The sequence below is a fragment of the Otolemur garnettii genome, unplaced genomic scaffold (genome assembly GCF_000181295.1).
Source record: "Otolemur garnettii isolate 467f Iridium unplaced genomic scaffold, OtoGar3 scaffold00021, whole genome shotgun sequence".
Taxonomy (NCBI): Eukaryota; Metazoa; Chordata; class Mammalia; order Primates; family Galagidae; genus Otolemur; species Otolemur garnettii.
This window is the reverse complement of record NW_003852416.1, coordinates 22,642,076-22,655,565: the sequence shown is the minus strand read 5'-3', so window position 1 is coordinate 22,655,565 and position 13,490 is coordinate 22,642,076.

Genomic DNA, 13,490 nt, shown 5'->3' with positions numbered 1-13,490 from the left:
GGGGCCAGAGCCAGGAGGAGCAGCAAGGAGAGAACGGATGGCTTCAATTCTGGAGCTCCGTGAAAGAAGGGACTCCAGGGTATGGCTGGGAATAAAACGCGGAGATGTATTTAAAGAAAGGAAATGACTTTAAAAAATAAAAAAGGAAAATGATTTTCCGCATCCCGCAGTTGTCATTGTCTAGCTAATGGGGTTCAAGGCAGTGCGAAGGCAAGAGAAGGGAGAGGAGGGACCGTCCGTGTAAGCCTGACTGTGTGTGTGTGTGTGTGGAGCTCACAGACAGGAAACGGGAAAGAAAGAAAAGAAAGAACACTGAAGAGGCAGCCTCGAGTAGGGTGGGGGAGGGGTTAGAGTCAGGGTGTCGGGGTGGTTGGAAAGGTAAAGAGGTCGCACCCGGGGGCCTGCGAACAGGTCGGGGACGCCGGCCCCCGCAGGCTGGAGTGTTTTGCCCCAGAAAATTCCTGCCCCTGTCTCCTTCGGGTGTGGGAAGTCCCTGGCGGCCACGGTAGCAAGCGCAGAGCTCCTGGCGCTCTTACCCGGGCGAGGAGGGGTTTCGGGGGGGTGGGGAGGGCAGGAAGGAGAGGCGGGGCCTCCGGGAGGGGCGGGAGCGGAGCCTGTGGCCCGGGCGGGGCTCCTCTCCGGCGGGCGCCGGAGTCTGGGGGCCGCGGCTTCCCCCTCCCCGCCCGCGGAGGCGCCTGGCGCCTCCTCCCCCTGCCGCCCCCACCCCGTCGCTGCCGCTGTCAAAGCTAAACCCGACCGTTGCCTGCAGGAGCAGCGGCAGCGGGGGGGGGGGGCTGTGGGGTGCTCTGGGTGCGGCCTCGCCTCCCGGGCCCGGCGCCCGCATCAGCACCGTGGACAGCACAGAGCCCCTGGCCGGGACCTAGCCCACGGCTCCGTAGCCCACCTGCGCTCGGGCCCGCGGCGTCCGCATCAGCACTGCGGACAGCGCCCCGGGCCCCTTCTCGCCTCCGCCCGCTCACCTGCTTTTCTACTCAGCACCGCGGACAGCCCCCCTTGCCCGGCTCCGCGGCACCCCTGGAGCCGCCAGAGCCCCAGAACATGGCCACTGAGGTAGGGGGCAAGAACCCTGCTCACAGGCAGTGCCTGACTGCGGAGGGAACAAGTCCCCTAGGGGCGGGCTGGGCGGGAGGGAAAGGCGGGGGCTGAAGGGTGGGATGGGGTGACTCTCCGGGTTGAGTCCGAGGGAGGGGGTGAGGGTGGAGGGGCAGGGTGGAAGAGAGGGGCTCTTGGTGAGTCCTCTTTTGGCCTCTGGCCTGTCAATCTTCCCTATGTCCCACCTGGGCCCCCCCAAGCTCCCCGCGCCACTTGTTAGCACTAGTGCTGGGGTTGCTCCGGGGCCCCAAGCTGGGGTTTCCACTTCTCCTGGACTACGCAAGTCCTGAAACCGCTTTCCTAGAGGATTGGAGACCGTGTCCTCGCGTGGTAAGGGGAGGGAAGGCGGCTGTCTACTGTTGCTATGCGGTGCAGCTATCCAGCTTCTGAACCGGAAAGCTGGGCTGAGGAATGACAGACTTACCTCTACATCCACGTTTCCTTTGGGGAAGGGAGGGGACAAAGACAGCTTCAGGCCAAGAACCCAAATGGTTGGTTTTAATGAGCTGCCTGCACTAATTCCCACTTTTGCATATCACCCTTTCTTGCGTTTTCACCCCATTTGAGCTTCTTGTCCCAGTATGTCCAAATTTCCCTTGCACCCGGTGGGAGGTGTTGTCTTCTTCAGGGTATGCCTATAGGTGTGTCACCTTTAAGGACCTGAAGACTGAACTAAGGAACTTATTAACTAAGGGCAGAATCTTGAGATCAGGAATTACTCCCTCTATCCCTATGGATTGCCCCTCCTTCTCATTTCATAAGGAAAATGAGAGCTTTTATGTTCCCTCTTTATACATGATAAAATCAACATGGAAAGGGGAGGACTGATTTGATACTCACACAGCATGTCAGCAGCAGAGCTGAAAGTTTCATCCTTTCAATTTTCAAAGTGGAACCCAGGACACCAGGGTCTCCCCAGTTCTGACGTTGACTTCCTTTGTGGTGTCTCCCGTTTCCAGTTCAGGCGGAGCACAACCAGGGGGAGAGCAGAAGCCTTTGAATAATTCTATTCAGCGCCTCTGGGCATCCTGGTGAGCAGTGTGACACCAATGCCAAGTGTTATTGTTGTTATTCTGCTAAAGTCTCCACCACAGAACAAGGTGCAGTTGCTTGGCATTGTTCAGCTTTCTGACATGGCTCAAGATTAGGTAGGAGGAGGGCTTGTTCCCCTAGGACCCAGTGTTGGGTCAAGCCCTTGCAGACCCTTAGAACTTGGCTTTTAGAGTGGAAGAGTGGGGAATACTCAGAAAGTGCCAAAGATACTGAGAAGAGCAGGAAGAACAAAGAGAGAAATGGCCAAGGAGCTGGTTACCTTCCAGATAGGACTGCCAGACTGCAGCAACGGCTGCTGGTGTTGGGCAGAAAGGGGAACTTCAGCTGCATGAGCTCAGCTGGGCCAGCAGTGTGGGCAGAAGGCAGCTGCCTCTGTGATGTGATCTGACAAATTCCAACAGGCCCATCTGTCCCAGTATATTTCCCTCTCAGGTCTGCTGTGGTCCACAGATTCCAACCAGCAGGCTCACATCTCCAGGTTGAGGCAGTGTTTCCAGGAGGTTGCTGTTAGGCGTGCATGACTCTTCCCCTGGGAGAGGCTCTGCTCATAATGCCTCTGTGAATACTGCACTGTTCTGTGTACAAAGCACTGTCACACATGTGATCTCCTTTGAGCCTTTGAGCAACCCTGTGAAGTGCGCAAGGATGGTGTTATTATCCCCAATTAAGAGATGAGACAACTGAGGTGTAGAAGCTCGCCTGATCTCTGTGAAGGAGCCAAAGAAGGCATCATTATCCCATTTTACAGATGATGCAATTAGAGTGCATTATTTGCAAAACATGGCTAAAAAGTGGCAGGGCCAGGATAAGCACTTGAGTCTTCTGCCTCTGTGGCCCGTGTTTTTTATTCTGCACCCAGGGTTAGTGTATCCACTTAGCCAAGTGTGTTGCCTGATAGAGAGGAGGGTGCTTGGGATTTTGACATGAGGCTGTGATGGGGGGCAGTGATGCAAAGGAAGTAGTGAGGGCTGGAGTGTGGGGACTCAGGCCCCCTGACTGGCCTGGCTGGGTCAGTTGGAGGGCGGAGAGACAGAGGAATAAGAGCGGGGATCTGAGGATAAACATTTGCCCCTTCACAATTGGATAGACTCTGTGTCAGTACTGAGGAGGAGGCCTTAGCTCTGCCAAGGCACAGGACGTGCACATTATCTGGGCTGTGAAGTGAGTCATTCTCCCAAGGCTGTTTTTACTAGTAAGATTGAGTTGAGATTATCAGGATAAACCTGTTGGAAGGAAGAAAACCTCACTCCAAGTTCCCATGGCCATTCCCTTAGGATTCTGAGTAGGAAGTCCTCACCTCCTGCAGAAGGTGAACTGAAAGGAGAGAAGAGAGGAGGGGTGGGGAGAGAGAGAGAATGAATATGCCAGTATCAGAGATATCCCTGGACAGAAATGTGATCTTTTCTGCTCCCTAATTTCTGTTTAGGATTTAGCATTATTGGAGGGGTGTGTGCTAGGAACCCAGAGGAGGGATGAAGCTTGACCTCATTAGGAAAGCTGTAATGAGCCCTTTCCTGAGCAGCAAACCTCTGCAAATGTGTGTCACTGGGAGCAGAGTCTGCCCAAGACACAGACCAGATGGCCAAGGACAACTGGGAAGTGTCTGGCTGGGAAGGGCTCCTTCAAGTGGTGGAGTCTGGTCTCTAATCAAAATGGACCAAGTAACCTTATCCAAGCAGAACATTTGGAGGTTTGATCTTCAAGGCATGGAATTAACAACCAGCAGACAATGGGTTGGGCTTGGGTGCTGGTGTAGGCTGACAAAAAGGAAGGTCTTGTCCTTAGTTTTTCATCCTTAGGCACAAGCCAGCCGCCTGTAACTCTCATACCCCATCCTTCACAGCCCAGCCAGGGAGGAGAGTGCTGGCACATTAGCAGAACCCCTAATTCTTGTGTTGGGCCTCACATGTATCCTATGGAATGAGAGGTTTTTTTTTTAATTTGTTTTTTCTCATATGCCACTGATTTCATGAAATGAGATGGTTTCTTAAGGAGGATGGATGCTTCCTGAAAGTAGACGGCAAGTGACCTGTAGCCTAGCTTCTGGCTCCATGGGATTCTTTATTCAGAGGTCCTAACTGGCAGCTCTAGAAAAAACTCTGATCCACAAATATGCCTTTTTGGGTCTTCTCAGTGTTTATAAATTTTTAAGATGTATTGAAAACATTTTAGAATGAGGATATTTGATGTTAAGAAAATCTGGATTTGTAATTTCTCTAGAAAAATCACAAGTGCTGGCACCTGGGTGCACATTCTCAAATGGCAATGATCAGACAGGGCAATCGTTCTATGACTAGCCTCATGCCCTACCTGGCCCACTTACTGCTTAGCCCCTATAAACATTTATAATACCTGATAAAGCCCCTATGTCAGAGCTGGAAGGGGCTTGAGTGATTACGTGTTTCCAACTTCTTAGTTTCCAGTTGAATAAATGAAGGCCCAGAGAAGGGAAGACTTTCCCAGGGCTGTGTAGCCTAGGGTCAAATTTCCTCATTCCAGGTCAGTGGGTCATCTTTCTACCAGGGCTGCTTGGTACTTTACACCTGAGCCACCATGGATGGAGAGAGCCAGGAAACCTTCCTTGCCTTGAATCTTGCTCTTCATGAACTACAGATGAGTCTGTAATCTGTGTATCTATGTAGGTCTGGAAGACTAAGGCTCTGTCATATAAACTGTATCTGATACCATCTTCTAGCATCTCTTCAAGACCCCCACAAACACTCTCCAGGGAAAGCAATGGATCTCTAAGAGCCTAGACTGTATTCTAAGGCTGTGGCCATTATTGAGGTTGGAAAGGGTGTTGGCCCTTCCCACTCTGACCACTTGAGAACCCATGGATCAAAGCCAGGAGGAAATTAAATAAGGTAGCATCCTAAAACCTCACTAGCTTAATATGCTAGAAATTTGTTTCCTACTTACTAGAGTCCCAGACAAGTGTTCCTGATAAGGAGATGGGTCTTTTCCACGTAGTGATTCAGGGACCCGGGCTCTTACCAGCTGTGGTGCCTCTGTCTTCAACACACGGCTCTGCTGGCTCCAGGGAAGGGAAAGATCAGGGAGAGTGGCACATCTTTATGAGTCAAGGCTATACTTGGCGTTCATCACTTTTAGTCACATTCCACTTAGTCATATGGATACACCTAACGACTAAGGAGGCTGGGACTTAGCTGCGTGCCTAGGAAGAAGAAGAAATGGCTTTGTTCAACAGCCAGTCAGTCAGTAAAACGCAAGCCTTCATGGTAGTATGTATGTGTATTCAGGCACAGACAAAGGATGCCAGAGGGCAGGAAGCTGAGTCCATTTCAGAATGGCTGAAGCATTGTTTCTTCCTTTTCTTTCCATTTTCATCACTAGTTTTCTTGATTTAGACCCACTTTAGTTTTTCCCTTGGATTGCCACAAAGAGAATCATTCCCCCAACTCACCCCTTACCCCAGTCTTAACCGTTTCCCACAAAACTTCTGGAATGATTCTTCTAACACCAGGGAAGCCCATCCTCAGGATTGACTTGCTCTTGTAAGTTGGTTTTAGAAAGACAAAGGAAGGCCATAGCCCCTTCTTTTTCCTTTGAAAATACAACATTATAAAACCTTAACCAGACAGAGCAGACACATTAGCAATTAATATGTTTATATTATCAAAGCATTCTTTATTTCTAGAAGTTACCATAGATTCCAAGGAGATGTTGAGGGGATCTCCTCAATGAAAACCTTGATTAGAGGAATCAAGGAATATTAAGGCTAGAGGGGTGCTTATACATTATTTAATTCAATTGCAATATTTGAGGATCACATTTCTTACATAGAGCAAGGTTTACCTAGATTTAGGAAAGTTGTATACAGCGTTCATAGATTCCTACCTTTTCAGAACTTGATCCACAATCTGCCCTTTCTAATTTTTCCTTTTTTTTTTCTTGAGACAGTGTCTCACTCTGCTGCACTGGCTCCAGTACAATGGTGGCATCATAGGTCACTGTAGACTCCAACTCCTGGGCTTGAGCAATCCTCCTGCCTCAACCTCTCAAGTAGCTGGATTGCAAGTGCCCACCACAATGCCTAGCTATTTTTTCCATTTTTTGTAGAGATGGGGGTCTCACTCTTGGTCAGGCTGGCCTCAAACTCCTGGCCTCAAGTGCTCCTTTCACATTGGCCTCCCAGAATCCTAGGATTACAGGTGTGAGCATCGCACCCTCCTTCTATCACATCGACAACGTTTCTCTCTTTCTTTATTCTCCCCCTAGCTTTTAAGCAAGTTTAAGTATCTTCCATCTTGAAGAAGCCCTTCCAGCTCCTTGGGATCTGACCTTGCCTCCTCTCTTCTCCCACTGCTCTTATCTAATCTGTAAATCAGCTCCAGTTTTGCTGAAATCTGCCTCAAGCCATTGGAGTAGACCACGTGCTATACCATCTTCCTTACTCTGCACAAGCTTCCTTTGTCTGATTCCCTTTTCCTCCCTCTCTTCTCTTCCTGCCTGCCCCCCCACCACTGTCTTTCTTCATCACCCAGCACAGGCTTCAGGAAGCCTTTTCTGAGAAAGTATTTCTGGGTAAGATGCTACTTCTCTGTAGCATTTATCACTGTCTAATTCATTATATATTTACTTGTCTTCCTCCTGGAGCTCACAGTCTGTCTTGCTCGGCACCTCCAGAGCCTGGCACTAGCGGGGACTCTATAAATGAACAGAGTGACTGAACGGATTCAGCTCAATTATGCAGGATGGACTGGCTGTTCACTCTGCCTCTGGGGCCTAGTCTCCATGTGGTTCTAATGTTGGGTGTGTTTCACCCAGTGGGATGCTTGTCTCAAACGCAGGAGATAGGCTGGAGAAGTGGAAGAAAAGGGTCTTGTTCTTCTGTGCATTTGAGTCCATGTCCCCAAATGCCAGAGTCTATATCAATGTCAACTCCATAGGTATCCCCCAGAGACAGAAACACCCCTCACCCCACCCCGCCCCCACTTTCTGCTAGGGAAGGCTATTTCAGTTTCTGGGCCTTAGTTTACTTCATTCACACTTTTCTCTGGGGAAGTATGGGTGCTCGTGGCCCTTTCTCTCCTGCAGTGATAAGTGCTGGATGTGGAAAGCATGTGTGGTGCTCTCTGGCCAATCTCTGAGTTCAAGGGCACATCAGGTACTTCTCTGTCCCACGTGGTTTCTGCCCCACACTGAGTCGCAAGATCCACTTAGCAGGGTTCAGTCTTGTTCAATGCTGGGTTCCCCAGTCATGCAGGTATGGGGCTTCATGATTTGAGAACACTTGGTACTTGGTGAATAAATGAAAGCATGAAAGGTCCCACTGCATGCGGGCGTGCACGCGCGCGCCCGTGTGTGTGTGAAAGAGAGAGAGAGAGAATTGATTAGGAGAAGAGGGTGGGCTGGCCACCAGGAGGTCTCATTCCTCTTGTTAAAACTTGAAATTTGGCTCTGATGGTGGTTCTAGAACCTCTCATTGTGGCTCAGCTTTGGCTTTTAAAAGATCTTTCTGGGATAGCTCAAGGCAACTTCTTGGGTAAACCCCAAAGTCTGCTTTTCCTGGCCTTCCTGGCACACTTGCAGTGTGGCCAGCTCATCCTTGTATGCTGAGAACTTTTCTGGCTTTAGTGCTGAAAGATGCATATTCTGGGAAATCCCTCAGTTTCAGATAGAACAAGATGGACGGTCACTCTCCGCGCATGTCTCCTGTACATCTTCTCAGGTCCACAATCTGCAGGAGCTCCGGCGAAGTGCCTCACTGGCCACCAAGGTCTTTATCCAGAGAGACTACAGCGATGGGACTATCTGTCAGTTCCAGACCAAGTTCCCCCCGGAGCTGGACAGCCGGGTAAGGAAGCCTTTGTCTAAGCTTGAAACCCAGGGCCATGATGGAACTGAGTGTCTTATTGGCATGGGGCACCAAAGTTGTTTAGCCACTTGAGATGGAAGAATCAATTACTGTCTTCTCATAGAAAGTCAGAGAAGACTCAGAGTGTTTAGTTCAGCAGCTCTCACATTTCAGCTGCATGAGGATCATGTAGAGAGCTTGTTAAACAGATGGAGATTCCTGAGCCCTGCTGGATGATAATGTGTCATCTGAGGTGCCGACTCAGTGGTTGGACAGTGACTTGGGGAATCTCCTTTTATCAGCAGTTGATCTCAACCTTCGCTGCACACTATAATTTCCTGGGGAGTTCCAAAAAAATCCTGATGCCCAGGCCACACCCCATACCATTTAAATCTCTGGTGGTGGGGCCCTAGCACCATCTTTTTTTCTTTTTTTTAGAGACAGAGTCTCACTTTGTCGCCCTCGGTAGAGTACTGTGGCATGACAGCTCACAGTAACCTCCAGCTCTTGGGCTTAGGTGATTCTCTTGCCTCTGCCTCCTGAGTAGCTGGGACTATAGGCACCTGCCACAATGCCCAGCTATTTTTTTTGTTGCAGTTTGGCTGGGGCCATGTTCTAACCTTCCACCCTTGGTATGTGGGGCCAGCGCCCTACCAGTTGAGCCATAGGTGCTGCTCCAGTCATCATTTTTTTTTTTGTTTTGCCTCAGCCTCCCAAGTCCTTCCTCAGACTATAGTGCCCACCACAATGCCCAGCTATTTTTTTAGAGATGGGTCTTGCTCTGGCTGAGGTTGGTCTTGAACCTCTGAACTCAGGCAATCCACCTGCCTTGGCCTCCCAGAGTGCTAGGATTACAGGCATGAGCCACTGAGCCTGGCCAATCAATGTGGTTTTATCTTAATTTTAAAGTTAATTTAAAGCATAATTGTTTAAATCTTAATTTTTAATGAGGAATCCCCAGGTGAATGGGAATTGAGGGGTCATAGATCACACCTGGAGAACAGCTGGTCTTCTGGCACGGTGCTGCTCTCACCTTGGGCTGTACCTTAGAGGCACCTGGGAGCTTTACTCCCTTCTGAGCTCACCTAGAAAAGGGGAACCTCACAGGGTGTTGGCTTGGGAAGGGTCAGGGAGTGGTAGACTTTGGTGCTCTGATTCATTCTCCCTCTTCCCAGACTGACTCAGGATCTCTTGGCAAGGGAGACTTGGGTGTTGTTGGCTGTAAAAGCTGCTTGGGTGATTTTAATGTACAGCCAGCATTGAGAACCACTAAGTCCTTGTTACTAAAACAAGGTGGTCTATGGACTGACCATGTCAGTATCACTTGGAAGTGCATTACAAATGCAAATTTTGGGCCCCACCCTGAATCTACTGAATCAAAATATGCACTTCTATCTATCTATCTATCTATCTATTTTTAAGAGACAGGGTCTCACTTTGTAACTCCTGCCGAGTGCAATGGTGCCATCATAGCTCATTATAGCCTTGACCTCTTGGGGTCAAGCCATCCTCCAACCTCCGCCTCCTGAATAGCTAGAACTATAGGTGTGTATCACCATGCCTGGCTAATTTTTAATTTAATTTTTTTTTTTTTTTTTGTAGTGACAAGTTTGCCTAGGCTGGTCTCTAACTCTTGGCCTCAAGTGATCTTCCTGTCTTGGCCTCCCAAAGTGCTGGGATTACAGGCATGAGCTACCTTGCCCAGCCCAGACCTACATTTTTAACCATCTTTGGGTTATTCATATATGCATTAAAGTTTAAGAAGGACCACACTTGTCCATCCTTCTCATGTAGAAGAGGAAACTGAGGGCCACAGAGGAAGTGACTCATGGGATTTAGTAAATAGTAGAAGGGCCTCAGTATTCTGCTTCTCTGCTTTCCCCCAAGACTCTTATTTTCCTACTGATGCAGCTGCATCCTTTGCGGGTACAGATAAAACCAGATGCCTTTGTGATCAGAGTCTTGGTAAGGAAAATATAAAGATCCAAGGAGGAGCTGGAGGCTGCTTTCCCTCCTGCCCCCACCTTGGGCAGAGGGAGCCTGATGCTCCACCCCAGAGTCTGCTGGGTATTATCGCAGGCAGCCAGCAAGGGCTCTGCCCACAGCCCCTGCCTCTAGGCTCAGCTACTTGGGTGACCCACTGGACATAGGTCTCTTGTGAGGCATCAGCTGCTGGGTTCTGCTCCTGGTTCTGAGGGTGTGTGCAGTCCTCTTCCCAGGTTGCATTGGAGCTGGCCTGGGTTGGGGAGGGCAGGGGCAAATTCTGACTTTTCTATCCAGCAATTCAGACAGATCTGAGTGGGTTTGGGATGATGGGGCAGGGCTGGCCTTTACTGATCTGATTGCCAACTAGCTGTGGAGAGAAGGTGGGTTGCTTAAGGCATGGCTGTCCTTTGGAGTGGGATGACTCCCAGGTAGATCAACAAGGCTTGTAGCCTGGATAAGATGGGCACTTGGAGGGCCTGGCAGGCACTATAAGGGCTTTTTGGATTTGTTTTTTCTTTTTTACCTTTTTTTTGGAGATAGTCTTACTATACCAGGTTAGAGTGCTGTGGGATCTGCCTAGCTCATAGCAACTTCAAACTCTTGAGTTCAAATGATTTTTCTGCTTCGGCCTCCAGAGTAGCTGGGATGACAGGCCCCCACCACAACACTTGGCTAATTTTTTAATAGAGGTGGGGTTTCACTCTTGTTCAGGGTGGTTTCAAACTTCTGAGCTCAAGCAATCCACCCACTTTGGCCGCCAGAGTGCTAGGATTATAGGCATGAGCCACCGTGCCTGGCCAAGGGCTTCTTGGATTTTAATTGGAGAAAAGTGCGAAGATTTTGGGAGCCCTTGAACAGAGCTATGACATGATCTGACTTTAATAGGAAGTTAGGACAGGGGAAAGGACAGTCAGGTCAATGAAGAGGCCAGAAATGCTGGTGGCTGGGACCAGGGAGCATATGGTTCCTGTGGCCTTAGGACCACAGAGCAATCCTCATCTGTAAAATGGGGATGACAGCAGTACTTTTCTGATGGAATTGTTATGAGGATTAAATTAAAGAGTACATAAAAAATGCCTGGCACATAGAAAGTGCTTAATATGTATTAGTTATTATTATTATTTGGACAGTTCAATTGTCCAAATACACAGGACTGGTGCTCTGGGTGACCTCTTAGCTAGGAGGACACGCCCCCTCCTGGAGGAATACTCTTCAAGCAGTCTCCTGAAGTCAGAGTCCCATCCAAACATGAGGAACCTCTATGAACCTCTATGAATTTGGTCCCGAGCACAACCATCCAGATGGGAGGTGTCAAAGTCACCAGCATACTTATCCGACTTGCAGAAAACCTCTAGGATGTCATGGGAGCTTCCTGTTTCTGAGGGCGGGAAGCTGAAAGGCCATTCCTATTTCCATTTTACAGATGAACAGATTGAGGTCTAGATGGTTAAGCTATTAGCCCGGGGTCACGCAGCCAGTTGAGGGCCAAGTCTGCACTGGCCCCTGGTCTCTTGATTCCAGACCAGTGCTCTTTCTGTTCTGCCTGAAGCCTCTGATCTTGCCTGTATGCCAGCATGTCATCTTCCCTAACACACGTGGCCCCACCACTGTCACTCTGAGCCCTGCCAGTGACTGTCCACACTCCAGGAAGGCCGACTGCAGCCTAGCTCTGCCCCTCTCTCCCTCCAGATCGAGCGGCAGCTTTTCGAGGAGACCGTGAAGACCCTCAATGGCTTCTACGCAGAGGCTGAGAAGATTGGGGGCAGCTCCTATCTTGAGGGCTGCCTGGCCTGTGCCACGGCCTACTTCATCTTCCTCTGCATGGAGACCCACTATGAGAAGGTGGCCCCTCCCTGACCTGCTCCGTGACCTTTCACCCAGGGCTGCCCCACTGCCTTCTCATCCTCCACCCTGCCCACCTTTTGCAGGTTCTCAAGAAGATCTCCCGTTACATCCAGGAGCAGAATGAGAAGATCTTTGCACCTCGAGGCCTCTTGCTCACAGACCCAGTGGAGCGCGGAATGAGGGTTGTATCCTTCTGAGCTGTTCTGTGTAAGGGTACACAGTGCAGTCCCAGAGGCTGTCAGGAAATAAGAGCCAACCTAGGGGCCTCCTCTCATGGTTTTCCTAGGATCCCCCACATCAGTGGTCATTGCCCCCATCCCCCATTAAGTTATTGGGCTATTATGAGTTGGAAGGTTCTCACTTACTGAACTGTATGCCATGAGTGCTTGGTATGTGCTAGGTAGCATATTAAGTGCTTTGAAAGTATGAATCCATGTACTTCTCATGACAATCGTATAAGGCGGCAGCTCTAGTCCCCTTTATGGATGAAGACTCTGATGCTGAGCAGCTGCCCCCCAAGTCATGTGGCTGGTGAATGTCAGTGCCAGGTTTGGAGCCCAGGTTCACTCCTATGAGCCCTTCCAGGGATGTGCAAATCACCACATTTGCTTACATGTCCACAATCTCATGTGATCCTCGTTTAATCTTGTGTCGCCTTTTACAGATGAGGAACGTGAGATATAGGATGAGGTGATGTCTCCAAGGTCTCAGTCCCAGTGGGAGCCTGGACGGAGCGGGGGGCATGGTATTGCTTACTCTACCTAGAGTAGTATAGCCCCAGTGTGCACACCTCCTACCTGGGGGAGTGTGATCCAGGTGTGCACACCTCCCACCTGGAATAGCATGACCCAGGTGTGTATACCTTCACCTGCAGTAGTGTGACCGAGGTGTGAACATCCTGCACATAGAATAATATGACCCAGGTGTGCACACCTCCCACTTGGGGTAGTGTGACCCAGATGTGAACACCTCCCATCTGGAATAGTGTGACCCAGGTATGCACACCTCCCACCTGGAATAGTGTGACCCAGGTTTGTACACCTCTTACCTGCAGTAGTGTGACCCAGGTGTGAACATCCTGTACATAGAATAATGTGACCCAGGTGTGCACACCTCCCATCTGGAATAGTGTGACCCAGGTATGCACACCTCCCACCTGGAATAGTGTGACCCAGGTGTGCACACCTCCCACCTGGAATAGTGTGACCCAGGTGTGCACACCTCCCACCTGGGGTAGTGTGACCCAGGTGTGCACACATTCTTTTCCCTATTCAACAGCAACAAGAGTAGAATTGTGAAAATATTAATTTTGCTAAAAAACCAAGGAAACAAGTAAAGAAAACAAATACCCGGGATCACATTCACAAAGCCCAGCGAGAGGTGCTTCTTTTTATTGAAGCTTACTATGTGCCAGGTATTGTGTTTATCGCTTACATACATTCTTTTAGCTAATCTATGCTATAAACCCAAGATCCTATTATTTTATCCCCATTTTACAGATGCCATAGTTGATAGCTAACAAGTTAAGTGACAGGCCTAAGGTCACATAGTTTGTGAGTGGGTGAGTCAGGATTTGAATTCAGGACACCAGAGGCCTCATACTTCCTGTCTAGTTAAGAGATGTACTTCTCTCTCTTTTTTTTTTTTTTTGCAGTTTTTGGCCAAGGCTGGGTTT